Genomic DNA, 12,092 nt, shown 5'->3' on the forward strand with positions numbered 1-12,092 from the left:
AGGTTCTAAGAGAAATCTCAGCCTCCTTACATGTTTTTAGAAGAGGCAGGGTGAGTTGAGATCCCCTGGATTTGTTTGTGATAAACTCTTCTGGCAGTTTTGGATCAAAATGACTTCCTAGACTAACATCCAAACAGGGCTAAAAGAACCTTTTGATGCAGATGTTCAGCAAATTGTCATTGTTCAGCAAATTAGCAACAGAAACAGCTTGTATCAAGCCCCTTTCCTTCCATTTTTCAAACTGGCAATGAGGCAAACACCCAGGGGAGATTTACCAGAATTATTAAAAACTGGTATTAGAAAGCAAGGGGTCTGCACAGCTGAGAGAAGCTCCAGCCCTCACAGTGCCACCACTGCCTTTGAGTTCATTCTTAGCCATTTAGATTCAGTTAAGAAGAGCAGTGAAGTGAGCAGCGAGTTACCTATTTTTACAAGCAGAAGGCTGGAGTTCTGGCCAATAATCAGATGTTTGTTTCAGAGGTTGTCTCCCACCGGCTGGTTTTCCTTGCATGAAACACACTTTTCACATCGTTATGGAAAATGGAGTCAGACCTATGGGTGTCTGGAAATAGGATACTCATTTGGAAAGAAATAATGAAACTGCAGAAAACAGACAAAAATTATCATGAAACAAAACCTTACAAAGGTTCCAACCAGAAACACTGAAAAAAAATTAAACTTTTTAAAATAAAATTTGTTTGGTGCAATAAAATATTTTTGCCCCGAATCAAGTATTTTGAACATGAAAATGCAGATTCTGTCTCTGTTACTTTGCAATTGCATCATCAGAAATGAGTTGAAGTCTTAAAATAAATAATTCCTTTAGGAGAATATTCATTTTAGTTAGTTGATTGCCCAATGGACATAAGCTTTTCAACAACATGCCCTGCACAACTTGGGAAAGGACCCTTGAGATTTCTGACACAGGATTATGGGTAGACCACGAAACATGAAAAGTTTAACATGGGGGTTTCCCTTCCTCTTTTCAGAAAACAAATCGAAACAGAAATCCTCTTCCTAGAGCAATCAAGTGAATTATTCCAAGAAAAGCTCTTGTTCCTAAACAAATAAAATGGATTCTGATGAATGTTTTCCCAGGAGAGCATCCCAGTTGAGAAACTGAAATAAAGCAAACACCGTTCAATTATATCAGGATCTCCTGGCCTAAGAGAATCAGCATTTTTGTCCAAACTCTGGCAGAGATTGCTTGTTGCCCCACGGTATCAGATCAATAAGATGTGTGAGGCAGGTCATTACAAGAAGAGTTCAGCTGGTTCTGAGTTGGTTAAGAAAAATGTTACAATAGTACCTGTACAGTTTATAAAAGGTATCTCACATTTTTAAGACACACTGCAGACACTGACTAGAACACAGCTTCTCCAAAGAGCAGAGGGGCTGGGATAGCAGCTGCCAGCTGGAGAGAAAATGTCCCCAGGCATCATAATGGTGAGTCTGGTGGAACCACAGGTAGGACAAAAGGGATCCAGAAGCTCTGCAGAAGAAGGCTGGATGAGCACCAGGGAAATCAGTGGCCTAGCACACCGGCTCAGGATTGAGTTTATCATATTTGCCAGATGATAAAGTCAAATTAGATGGTGTCCTGGTTTCAGCTGGGATAATTTTCTTCCTAGTAGCCAGTATACTGCTGTGTTTTGGATTTAGTACGAGAAGAATGTTGGTAATACACTGTTGTTGCTAAGCGGTCAAGGAGCTTCTCATAGTGGCCTGCCAACAAGGAGGCGAGGAGTGCACAAAATGTTGGGAGGAGACCAGGCAGGACAGCTGACCTCAACTGACCAAATGGATGTTCCACACCATATGATGTTGTGCTCAGCATATAGAGCTAGGGGAAGAAGAAGAAAGGTGGGGACACTGGTAGTGATGGTGTTTATCTTCCCAAGTAACTGTTAGGCGTGATGGAGCCCAGCTTTCCTGGAGATGGCCAAACACCTGCCTGCTACTGGGAAGTGGTGACTGAATTCCTTGTTTTCCTTTCCTTGTGCGTGCAGCTTTTGCTTTACCTATTAAACAGTCTTTATCTCAACCTATGGGTTTTCTCACTTTTACTCTTCTGATTCTCTCCCCCATCCCAGCGGGAGGGAGTGAGGGAGCGGCTGCGTGGTGCCGAGCTGCCAGCTGGAGTTAAACCTCAACAGATGGAACTGCAGTCAATGGCTTAGCCTCGGACTCCAAGACAAAACACAGGGCATCTCCTTGCCCCAGTGGCTCATTTTATTTTTCAGGTTCTTGGTGAGGATGCAACAAATGCATCTGGACTTCCTCCAAAGAAAAGAAATAAGAAAGAGTGTGCAGAGGTGGTGAGGAAGAGGAGAACCAGCTTTCTATGTTCAGCGGAGCACTGCAGTCTTACATAAGCTAGAGTAGAGCAGTAATCAGCTTAGTGATACTCTGTGAGACCAGGAGCATAAAAATAATAATTAGATCAGGCAATTCTGGTCCTTCTGTGAAGACTTCACATTTGCAAGGCTCATGGATCCCTTACTGTGTATTCCTCTGTATGAAAGAATAATGCTTGGAGTCAATAAAAATAAAATGGAGACTGACTATTTACATTCATAAAATATTAAATCTGTAGACATAATAGCATATTTCTTTTCAGCGCTCAGACAGTAGATGGCTATCAATATAAAACATAAAGCTGGATCTTCACAGAAATGTGGCCATTCAGTTTTCACTTCCTATAAGTAAAATCGTAATATTGACCCAACTCCATTTGTCATAGTATGGAACAGATACTAACCAACTCATTGGGAAAAATATGCACCATGAAGATGTTAAGGTATTCTTAATCTTTCCACAATGTCTTATTCTACTTAGTCCTGTTCTCCGCCTCAGTATGGAAGTTTACAAGCCCAAGAGAAGCATTATTCAACTTCACCAACCCCTGACATACATATTAGCATTTTAATTACTATTGGCTATTCTCAGCTGTTAAAGGCACACATTTTGCTGAAAAGCCATGTTCCAATGCAGCACCAAATAATTACTGCAGTAAACTATTCAGAAACAATTTAAATCTAAACCCTTAATTCATTTCCATTGTATCTTCAAATACTGCAATCAACTTTCTCTGACCTTTGTGAACCCCTTTTTGTAGTCATGGAACACGTCATGCATGCAAGCAATGATTTCACAGATGTATTTGTAACTTCTTGTTGGCTTTTGGACTGTTGAGTTGGTGGCAAAAAAACAATACTATACTTAAGACATTGCATACATACTTTAAAGATCTGGAAGTACAGAATGCTTGTAGCAACAGTGTTTTGGAACAAATTGCAATAAACCAATAGATTGAAATGCTGTTCACAATGAAAACACTTATCAAATTTTAAACAACAGTAAAGCACATTAAATGGGATGTGTAGATGCACTACATAATGCATTTATTAGGTGATATAGTAACATGTCATTATATAGATTCTTTGAGTTTGCATCTGCTAGTAGAAAGGTGGTTTGTTTTTAACGTCACAGCCTTGTGATAAGAGCCCTGGCCAGATACCCCAGAAAACTGCACCAAAAAGAAGTTCCAGTCCTATGTTCTTCTTGATTTCACTGTACATATTCAGCTGCACCACCTTTTATTTACTGCCCATGTCATATACAGTGCACACAAGAAACAGAGTCACTGTTTCAACAGTGCATTTTTCTGAAGTCAAGAAATAATAGAAATAAACCGCCACAAATCTATTTTGTTTTATTTTAAATCTATCACATCAGAGTCTAAAATACATGGGCATCATATATTATCAGGTACATTATTTTAACTAATTCTATATTCTTCCCAAAGCATTTGTCAATCAACATATTTCCAGTCTTTCAAAAGGGTTTAACTCAAAGGCAGTTTTCCAGTCTCTAAATTTTCTGTTAGGCTTAGAGAATTGCCAAAAAAAAATAGACTCCAAATGTCTTGAATAGCTCCTGAGGAAGTTTTTCTAGCATACAATTTACTCATATTGAAAACAAGAAGGTAGAGCTGAATACACACACTTTCTATAATGAAAGTGAAGTTAACCCCAAAGATGGGCTTACACATCCGAGTCTGGATCCTGTCACAGCTCTGTGAACAGCAAAAAGCTTTGTTGTTGTATTGGTATTTTCTAAAGTGTTGGCAGCTTGGGAAGGGACAGTATTTTGAAGCCCCACATTTTGTGCCATCACTGGATTCCTGGATCCAGTGAATGGTGAAATGTCCATGACCTTCAATGTCTGTCAGCTCAGCACACCAGAGCCCTGCATTTCTTATTCAAAACCAAACCAAGCTTGTCGCAAACAAATGCAAACCTGTGTAGCACACCAGGTTCCATGTTAATCCAAAGTCACTGGCTCACACTGGCCATTCCTCTCAACATCCTACTAACAAAAAACCTCAACAATACATTCTCACTACTGCCACTGCTTGTGTTGTAATATTAAACAGACCCCACTCAAGATTTAAGGCCGGAAATTGCACAGACAAATAACAAAGGCAAGGCCGGCTCCACAAAACAGAGACTTTTCTTCAGGCAGGGAACAAGAGGGAGACAGGAAAAAGCAGAGAGAGACCAGGGAGTGATGATGCAGTCAAGAGAACAGACGTCAGTGATAAAGCAGAAACTTCACTAATGCCAGTTCAGCAGTTCGTGGGCAGCAGAGTGAAGGCTGGACATGGTGAGCTGTCTCAACAGGTTTTTGTAAACTTACTGAACTTCCATGTGGTTACAAGTATTTTTGAGGAATAAAAGCTCATTTTATTGCCTTACCCCAACCTTACCCCGCATACCATGCTCAGCAATATGAAAATGATATGTGAGTGGAAACAACTTCAAGAAGAGGAATCAGCCACCCCCAAGCCAGTTACGATCACTGTCCAACCTTGTCTCAGACCCACTGACCACGTGGCCTCCACAGCCCCCAGTGGCACCAGGACAGCAGAGCACCAGCGCTTTTATTTTTGGAAAATTCTGTGTGAATTTGCAGAGCGCTGTATTATCAGTCTATTATCTTGCAGTGCATTCATTTGTATTTCCTCTAACAGAAATACTTTCAGCTTACCCTGTAATTTTAGTTATACACTATTTCTATAAAAGACACATGAATGTTTGAGTTTTATGTCACTTTGATAGTCTGTTACTTTATTACGTGCAGCTAATGGTGCTTTTTCATATAATACACCTATACAAAACTTCCAATAGTCTCTAATGTTGATGGATCTTTTTCTTCCTCCCTGAAGCCGTCTTTCTAGTTACTAATAGAAACAATAGATCAATTCCGCTTAGCTTTTACATCATGCTGGATAGAACGGCATTTGCTCCAGTAGCAAACTGTTTGAAATATTTACTATTCCATACTCAATAGCGTTGTGATATTTTACATTTGAACTCTATTGCACATCACAAATACAATATACATGCACAGTCCAAATATAAGCCAGCAACAGCACACTTACTATTATGAATTTAAACTCAGAAACTGGGAAATTCTTCAGCATATGTTTAATATATTCTGCAGTGAAGGGGACTACTGTGTCAAACTAACTGACAGCTTAAGTATCTGAGTGACTCCAGGCCTCATTATTTTTTTATATCAGAGAATTCTTTTTATTATAGAAACTAACTCCTACACAAAAGTCATGATATCTCAAAGATCAGCTCAGTGCTTTACAGTTGGAGTCACTGCTGGTCAGCTATGCAAAACCCAGCTGAACAGGGCTTTTTGTGAGCAGCACATCTCCATCAACCCTTGCTGCGCACACAGAGAGTCTACAAAGGCCAGGGACAACAAGAAACAGGCCTCCCCCAGATTCAGATTCCAAAAAGTAATCACAGGGAATTTAGCAATCATTACTTGCAGTGACAACAACCACGCTATCTGTACAGTAGAGTCATGAATCAAATTTGCTGCTTCACTGAATTTCCAGTTTTTTTCTTTTGACATTATCACAAACACAATGTCATGGCCTGAAGAAGAGTTTATCCCCTATGCTCCGGATGCACAGCATTACCCCCTTACTTCTGTCAGCAGCGCAAGAGTGGCAAAATAATTCCTTAAGTAGTGGGTAAACATTTTTTCCTCACTTATCAAACACCTAAATCTCCGCTTTGCAGCCCTGTTGATTTCTTCTTTGGAATGATGGAGATGATACAACACACATATCATATTTCCTCCAATTACTTACTCTTGTCCTACCAGCTGTGTGACCCTTTCTCTTTGCACAGGTAAACTGTAGGTTCAATTCCACCTTCTGATGAACTGACTCTAACTGCATCTGATTTTTTTAACAGCGTGCTGTGATCCACGCTGCTTCTTCCTTTTCATTTTCTCAGATAACCCTACTCATGAACTTGTACATTTAAATAACCATCCACCACCCTGCAGAAGGTCTAAATATCATAAAAGCAAAATGCTTCATTTAAGGGTTGAATTCTCCCAATAGGACAACATATATCGGATCAATTATCACAAGATCTAACACATACAGCTGACTAAAGCTTCCTCAATAATTTTCTTATAATGCTTGCCAACTGGCTTAATTATTAATTTAAAAATACAAATTATTAGGAGAGGGTCCTGAGCTGTATCTTAAAGCAAAACAAATATAGTTCAAGATGATATCCACCTGTTATTCATACAAGAAACCAGCCTCTCTCTGTGAACTGGAACAGATTCTTGGAAACCCTTCCTCAGATCCACTGGATCAAGTGTAAGGTGACTTAACACCAGAAAGAGATAAACCAGGGATCCATTCATTGAAAACGCTGCTTGTTTTCTGCACAATATGCTTCACTTTGTCAGGATGATTTATGACAAAATGTCTCTGGTTCTTGTTTGGTGAACAAGCTGGCAATGCAGCTTCATTCATCAGTGTGTAGGTTTGAGGGTGGTTGGGTTTTTTTCTGCATTGGAAAGAAGATATTTCCCCTAATGAGTTTTCCTTGGCTGTTCAATATTTATTACAGGTACTTAAGCAGAGCTTTTATTACTTAATGTTCCATTTCCTTCTAAAAGCATAACACCGATGCTCATGTAATGCTGCCCAATAGCCTCATAAAATTTTTGGCAGCTCCAAACTTTTTCTGGGCATAATCCTACCAGCATGCAAGCCCCACAATAGCATATATTAGGGCAAAATGCTAAACAGGCTTTGCAGAGAAGTTTGTCACCTCTATCATCTACAGCATGAATTTACATAAAAGCCCTGAAAACATGAAGGGCTTTTTATCCTGCTATTTCCTCTTGTCTCTCTGTCCTACCAAGCACATCCAAACATCCCTGCATAGCAAAGAACTAAACAGGGGACCTGAAGCCTCCCCCCAGAATTGAAACTGCATGGCAAGTTTTGGGTATTACAGTCACTTTATATAAGGTTTATCCCCACAGAAGTTGAAAGCTCTGTATAGATCTGGGGTCACTGCTGTGGAGAACTGCATGGAAATTTGCAGATGACACCAAGCTGACACACACGAGGAATGGGATGCCATCCAGAGGGAGCTGGACAAGCTCGAGAAGTGGGCCCATGCGAACATCATGAGGTTCAACAAGGCCAAGTGCAAGGTCCTGCACCTGGGTCGAGGCAACCCCCAGTATCAATACAGGCTGGGGATGAAGGGATGGAGAGCAGCCCTGCAGACTTAGGGGTGCTGGTGGATAAAACATTGGACATGAGCCGGCAATGTGCACTTGCATCCCAGAAGGCCAATCATATCCTGGGCTGCACCAAAAGAAGCGTGGCCAGCAGGTCAAGGGAGGTGATTCTGCCCCTCTGCTCTGGTGAGACTCACCTGGAGTCCTGTGTCCAGCTCTGGAGCCCTCGGTACATGGACTTGCTGGAGACGAGCCACAGGAGGCCACAGAAACGATCAGAGGGCTGGAACAGCTCTGCTGTGAGGACAGGCTGAGACAGTTGGGGTTGTTTGGCCTGGAGGCTCAACCTTTAACCCACCTCAGACCTGTCTGCCAGAAAGGGCATGAAAAGTTTGCATCCATGACACCACCGTTGCTAAGGGCTGCTGATTGTGATGCGGCGGCGCTCTTCCCAAGCTGCTGGCCCTGTCCCCCGTTAAAGGTGACCATGGATGAAGCTTGGCAACCCCCTGCCTGGCATCACAGGGCACATCTGTTTTCACAGGTCACAAGCCAGTCACATTAAGGAGGTATGGGAGGGATCTGAGGCAAAGATGGATATGGAAGATTTTGATTGATTAAAAGCGTAGATCCTCTGCATTTACAGCCCTCTTTTTTTCCCCTTGTCCCATGGCACAAGCAGTTGGGGAGTACCATTAACCAGGGGCACCTAGAGACTGTATGTTGAAGCAGCTACGCATCTGCCCTCCCAGAGCTCTTGTACCAGCACAGACATCAGCCAAGTCTCCCTTTCTAATCCCTTTCAGCAACATAACAATTGCCATCACTGGGATGTTTATTTCAAAGAAGTCATCATCTAAGTGCCAAGCTCGCTCACTCTCAGTGGAAGATTTTCACTTCACCTCCCCCCCTCCACACAGATATATATTTATTCCCCCAACATCAACAGAGATGCACTCACATACAGATATCAGTAACGGGACTCAGCTCTTCTCTGTATATTAGAGCTTCTTCCTTGAGTGGGATTAATCTTGGCAGCTGTCTGACAGGAGAGACTGTGTGGGAGGAAAATGGTTTTATCTAAAACTTGAAAGAAAGCAAAATAATCTTCGAGAGAACAAACTGTGTTTCAACTCTTGCTCCTTCAGTGGAAGACTATTTACTAACAGAAAACACCCAACAACGGCAAAAATACAAAAGCATTGCTCTGAAAGGTAACATAACAACCATGCATTTTTTCTTTTCTTTTACTTATGTGGCCACTTTTCAAAACATTTATTAATAATACAGCCGAGTCTCTCCACAGGAGGCCAGAATCTGAGTCAGTTCGGGAAAATTAAAATGAAGCAAATGCCATGGTTTTCTTCCAGCTGTGGTGGAGCAGGAAAGGACTCTGCTTCCAAACCTGCCTCTGCTGTTCTTTCAGAGACAGGACACCTAACAACCAAGGCAGTATGAAGTATCTCCATATTTCTGATTTACTTTTTCCAGATCAATTACACTCATGAAACATACCACTGTTCCACATAATTAAAACCAAACTTTGCTCTTACAGAAGCTTTATTTCCCCTTGTTCACAGGAAAGCCTCCCTTGGAAAAGGTCACCTAGATCTAAGGTTGCGTTGTGACCTGCACTTAGATGTCAACATGAACACCCTGTTTCCAGTCTCTCCAGTCCATCCTGGTGCTTCTGCACGGCCTCTTCACCTCACAGGCTGGCTTGATGCCCAAATCACTCCACCTCTTTTCTGACTCTGGGCTCTTGCTTCAGCCTGTCCCACTTATCTCTCCGCACTTTCACGCGATGTCTGGTCCCATCCTACCATAGTTCCTCTATGGATTTCTGTCACCCAGGGCCCTTGTCCCCACTGTCACCTCCTCCCAGCTGCCTGTGACCATGGGCCATGGCAAGGACTGTCTCCCTGCCTGCAGCTCCAGGGCAAAGTCGAGCAGCCACTTGAGTTTCCCAATTCAGACCACGCCTGACCATCTGGTCTCAGAAATTTCAGGTGAAACCATTAACAAAAAAGGCAGATGAAAATGCAATTTCGCATGTAGTATTGCTGAATATCTTCCTGCTCTGTCTCACCTCATTAAAAATTCCAGCTTTAATGTGTAAAATGTTAAAGGGGCTTTATTTCCTCTCCAAAATTCTGCCTGGCACCAAAGGTACATATTGTAAAGTAACAAAATACAAGTGCACCCGAAAATCATGGACACACACACATTTCTGTGCAAACGTCTCCTGGAAGGTTCTCTGTACCTCAGAGAATGTAGTTTAAATAACTAAACAGTTCCCGTTTGAAGCAGATCAATTCACTATGGCATTTGCCATCCTGATGGTGAGGAGCCCAGGGAGTACGGTACTGTCAGCAAAAGCCACGGTGCTTCCTGCGCCTGCATGTTTTTCTGGAATGGTTCAATCGCACAACAAACTGTGTGACACTGTTACACACCTGTTCACCTTCACACTGTTCACCTGCTGCCAGCACTGCTGCAGGCTTCAGCAATGCTCATGTCTTAAATTATGTCAAATCAATCATATTTGAGGCTGTTCATCAGCACAAAGATTCAGTTCTTGCTGGATCTCTAGGAAGGCATCTCAATAACACTCCATTCCCAGCCTCTTGACAGTGGATGGTGTTTATCACACAGCCACTATATGTTTAGCATATCTTCAAATTACTTTGGTGAAAACATCCAGTAAATTTTACACAGCAAAGCTTTTTCGAGCATTTTAAAAGACATGCAGAGCATGAAGATGATGCAGTAACCTATTTGCGTAGTGTTCTGCCATCTATCTCCACGGACTCTTGAAAAACTGACATGGTTCCTCAAGGGACTTAATTGATTAAAGAACATTAATTAATTGAGTGAACATCTGTGCTGGTTTTCAACTAATAATTAAAATTAGCTAGGAATTGTAATCTCCTTAAAAGTGAAAAGTAACTGCAGCTCACTTTCTCACAACATTCGGGTAGGGCTAAGAAAAACAGCATTTACTGTAAAGGTTCCTGAGAGATTTGTAGGGCCCTGTGGTGGAAGTTTTCTCCCTGGTTCGCCTGACAACAGGAAGATTTTATTCTTGGCTTCATGTGTTTACATATTAACCATGACAGCGCTGACATTTGTTGCTAAGTAAAATCGAATGTAAATGGCCTAGAAAGCTGCCATTAAATGTAGAAATTATTTTCGGAGTTTGAAATTAAGTACTGTCAACACAACTCATGTTTCCACTTATAAGCAAATATGACTGGAATTTTAATGACTTCCCCAAATCCCACATATAAAAGAAAGAAGGCAAGTAAGAGTAACATTTTAATTGCTTTCAAACTGTATTACAAAAGGCAACTGGCCTACATGGTATCGTAAGAGCTCAAGGACTATCCAACAGGACAGAGTAAGTAGGAGGGCTAGATAAGAAAATGTCATGTTACATGCGGAAATGAAATGTCGTAACCCATGAGACCAGCATACACCCAGGATCATCCTTTTCCTCACATGGAAGATATTCTTTCTTACTTAAACACAGGACTTTATTCCCTGGGATCAGAGGAGGGTGCCAAGGAGAGTCATGTCATTGCTGTGCAGCACCAGGAAGAACTGGGGATTAACAGCAAAAATGAGATTTAATTGCATGTGACAGAAGCCAACTAAGAGCATAGAGACCACAAATATCAGATGACTGCAAAAGAGAGCACCTCTGAACAAGAAGGTAGATTCATTTAAGCTGTTCTTAATAGCACTGCAGACAGTCTAGAGGGAATCAATGCAAGAGTCAGTCTGGAATTAGTGCAGGAGTGCTCAGCCATGTGATGCTGAGGCTACAACGAGAACTGGTGGATTCATACAAATATCACAGATATTTGTAAAATGTTCAGAGGCTTACAGAAATATTTCTTTCCGGTACAGAGTCACTTGCACAATGACTGGACTTAGTCCCTAGTTTGCAATGTGCTCACCCAGTTGTATGTTCTTCCTGAAATGGCTTTTAACAAGATTGGGTGGTTCATGGAAATGAAAGTCACCTCTCTCAGGACACGTGCTCCATATCCCACTAATTGTAAACAGTTTCTAAAAGGTTTACTTTCCGATCCCTGCTTGGTAAACAACATGAGGGAAGCCTGAGAATTTCTATCCAAGGCAGGTTGAACGGGTCTCTTCCTCACAGCCCCTCACCTGTAGCTGGTACCAGCTTTAGAGAAGGGGGCGAGGAAGAGGGACCTCAGACCAGCAGCAGCCCCAGGGAACCTGCCAGCACTCCGTTCTCAGCATCTCAGGATGAAGTGATGGGGGAAGGCAGCACCGGGAACCTGTGTGGTTGACTCACATGGCTCCCAGCCACAGGAGTGACCTGCCACAGGCATCCCAGCTGGACCTGGGCCCAGCACCACTTGAGATTTCTGCAGAAGTGGGAAAATTAAGCTGGGAATTCATCAGACCTTGCTTGCTCTGGTGTCACAACAATAATTACGATCTTATTTAACCTATTTTTTTATTCCTACTCCATT

The 12,092-nt window shown here is 42.0% G+C and overlaps 1 protein-coding gene across 2 annotated transcripts in view; it reads right to left on the reverse strand.

The window, feature by feature from the left end:
• Positions 1-12,092, reverse strand: part of PCSK2 (proprotein convertase subtilisin/kexin type 2) — a 129,609-nt gene that overhangs the window by 70,101 nt on the left and 47,416 nt on the right. The window lies entirely within an intron of this gene.

The sequence above is a fragment of the Columba livia genome, chromosome 3 (genome assembly GCF_036013475.1).
Source record: "Columba livia isolate bColLiv1 breed racing homer chromosome 3, bColLiv1.pat.W.v2, whole genome shotgun sequence".
Taxonomy (NCBI): Eukaryota; Metazoa; Chordata; class Aves; order Columbiformes; family Columbidae; genus Columba; species Columba livia.